The following is a 3,720-nucleotide window of genomic DNA, read 5'->3' on the forward strand; positions in this document are numbered from 1 at the left end:
TGAAAGGAGTTGAAGGCCGAGAAATGAGTCATAGGACTTGATTGACTCGCGTAAGCTACCAACTGGGAGGTCTTACGTACTTAAGCTACTCGAGTGCATATTGAGATTAAGTAGCAAGAAATATATAGGCTTTTAAAGTGTGACGAGATTACAAACCCACGGAAGAGAAATAAGGAGATGACGCCCCTACTTGAAGCAAGTAGGTGACTCACCTACTTGACATATGGCAGCACGCGATATGTGGAAGTAGGTGACACACCCTGGGGTTGACCCCACCTGCCAAATGGCAACCATAGATTGGTTGCATGATTGAGGTGGCTGCCTAAGGGTGTAACACGTGTCACCCTTAGGGTATGACACATATCACTCTCCAAAAAGATATATATCTATGTATGGATGACTAAGAAACTCATTGTTCATCCTTTTATTGACTTAGAAGTTGAGAGAAAAATTAAGAGGGAGAAGAAGAAGGGCTACGGGTTTGCTTCAAGAAAATGGTAAGTCCCGATTTTGTTTTGTGAATTAATTATTTTGGTATCCTATGGTGATATGACGGTGTTTAACAACATAAAATTTATTGTTAGGCCAAAGAGAAGGTTTTTTTTCTTGTTAACAGACCCGTTTTTGAATGGTACTGCGGTTAGTAATACGAGTATAACTCCTTGTGTAAGACTTCATTTCAAGTGATTCAAGATGTTTTGGAAATATATTTCATAGGGATATAACTTTTATTTAGACTCTAAAACCCAGTTTTACTTTTCTCTGCTCAAAAACGGGTGATGAAGTATGAGGGAGGTGCTGTCCAGATTTTATTTTGGAAATCCTACACGGACTGCTGTTGGTATTTTGGGCATATTTTTTTGTAAAAAATTGTTGTAGGGGCGATTCAAAATTTTATGCGACCCTAAGATACATGTATATAACTTTCATTGAGTCCACAAAACCCGTTTCTCTCAATTACCCCTTCGAAACTAAGCGACAATACAAGATAGTATGTTGTTTAGAATTCACGTTTTGATAGTTTTGGCGAGTTTTGGCCAATTTCGGGTAAGGTAAGGTCTTTACTTTCAATTTGGAGGTTATGGTGTTGGTATGAATTGTATTATATTTGTGTAGGTGGCTGGAAATATAAAAATATCATAGAAATGCTTGACGTTGGAAACAATCAAAAATGGAAGTCATTATAGTTAAATTGTAGTCGAAGTGAGGCGTTGTGCATGTGGGGTGTTGCTGTAGGTGTGTGGTTGTGTGTTTCAGGGCCTAAAAGTATTATAAAAAATATTTGGGATCTGTTGGTTGCATCCACATGACCCTCCACTTCGTACGGTTAAAGGTTTTACAAAATAGAGACTAGAAACCCTATTTTGGATATCATAATTTTGAGCGAGTCATTTGAAGTTTGTATTGTGTAATGTTGATGTGAATTGCTTGTATATATGTAGCAGGGTGTTTTTGTTGGTTGAATGTGGTGATTATGGACGTGATTGGAAATTCGGATAGGGCATGTTATAGAGGAGATGATGCCCGAATTTCTTTGACTTCTTAACTAACTAATACACTAGTCGAGACTAGTCGAGGAAGGTGAATAAGGAATTGGTTCCTATGGATAGTTGGTGACAGAATTAAAAGCTGGAAAGTCAAAGATTCTTGATACTAGTATTACCTTCTTGTTAAATAGGTTCAGAGGATGACGAGACAAGTCGGGTTTAAAGCAATCGATAAGAGGTATGTGAAGCTTTCTCTTGGCATGTTTTTGGCATAAGTATGTAAGGTTATTATTCTTTCTTTTGGAATGTCTTAGATATAAATTATAAATGGTTTATATATGAAATATGAGGATATTTCCATTCATAAAGCTCTGAGTATAGTTCGTAGTTCTCATCCACTTTGTGATGGTAGAACTCCTGAAATAGTTGAGTTATTGCCCTTTTAGGTTTCTATATGATAAAAGGTAATATATGTAGAATCTATTGCTTTTTTCTTTTGGGATGTCTTAATTGTAAATGAAATGAGATATGATATGAGTGTAGAGGTATTTCTAATTGTAAGTTCCGAGTATAACTCATAACTCGAGTTCACTCCTAAATGCTAAGGCTCGTAAGATAGCTGAGCTATCACCCTCGAACCTGCTATATGTGAGATAGTAATTGGACATACAGGAAACATGAACTATAACTCTTATTCACTTCTTGATACTGAAGCTCCTATTCCCAAGTTCTAAATACGCTATATGTCTCATATTCACTCGTTGGCGAGAAAACTCTCATCGTAGTTGAGCTAGCTTCCCTGAACCGTCTATATGTTGATTAGTAGTGGGGATATAAGCTCCCATTCCTAGGGAATCTGTGATGAAAGATGTCCTTGATTTCCTTAAGCGGTTGGCATTACCCTAAAATGTGTCTACAACTCTTGAGACTTCACTTAATGTAGCCCTAGGGGCACTCAAAGGGCACCTGAGATGATTATTATCCTGATCCACGAATGATAGTCTGTATGACTACCTTATTAAGTTTCAGATAATGATCCACCTGTGCGTGGTTGATAATGACACCGAGTCCTATAAAGGACCGGGTATGGTATATGATAATGACACCGAGTTTCATAAAAGGCCAAGTATGGTACATAATGATTATGATACTGAGTCCCCTAGTGGGTTGTTTATGAGTTTATTTTGGTTGTGCCTATACGGCATGTTGTAAATGATTTTATGTTATGGCAGCCTTGTCGGCTTGCATACCCTTTTATGGTACGATATGAATGAAAGAGGTTACATGTATATGAAAATGTTTTAACTCAGTGGGGGTTTTGTGAGTAGTATCTCTTGTTCATAGTTTGATTTGACTACAGTTGATAGGTATACGTACGGGGGTCCAGGTCGGATCGTAGTCGCGGCCCACAAGGTTGGGTCGTGACAAAGTCGTTATTCCCATATCGAATTTATTTAACTAAAAATTCTTATCCTATAATTGCATCCCAATCACAATATATCACGAACTCTTGTTACCATCATACTCAGTTGCCATTTCCATTACCACAAGTCAACCTTAAAGTCGACATGACACCTCAAACCCATCTTTACCAACCAAATCCAAAGGTCTAACCCAATTTTATACGCACGTTCTTACTAAAATCTTTGATTGCCTTTACCTAAGTTTACTTGTTGGGTCTTCCTATACCTATAATCTTGTCGTTCCTATATCTATCCACTTCCTTGGAGCTTACGAAGAAATCACGAATCCTTACTTAGAATCTTTGGAATATACTCAACAACCTAAACGCATTAATCTTATCAAAGATCATCCACTAGAACAAATTATACCTATCGAGAAGATCGTATCCAAATGACCAGCACATTTCTACCCATTGAATAACTACAAAACATTACCAAATCCGACCCATTCTGTCTCTATCCCAAGCGATATACATTCTTTCATAGATCAGGTCACTAGAAGAAGTAACACAATCCATAACTCTAACCAAGTAAGCATTAATATCATTGTAATAGTTGTATCAAGACCCTTTTTGATATAAAATCAATCTATGAAACCGTAGTAAAGATTTTGACCTCAATCCTTTCACAAAGTGGTGAAATCCTATATTATGGACTGAAGTAAAGCTCAGTAGCATATTTAGATATGGAACGAAACCTGGCCTCATAGGCTACAACAAACATCTTCCATTGCTCTATATTAAGGAACTCATATCCCCTTTTGTCCCTCA

Source organism: Solanum dulcamara, chromosome 12 (genome assembly GCF_947179165.1).
Source record: "Solanum dulcamara chromosome 12, daSolDulc1.2, whole genome shotgun sequence".
Classification (NCBI taxonomy): domain Eukaryota; kingdom Viridiplantae; phylum Streptophyta; class Magnoliopsida; order Solanales; family Solanaceae; genus Solanum; species Solanum dulcamara.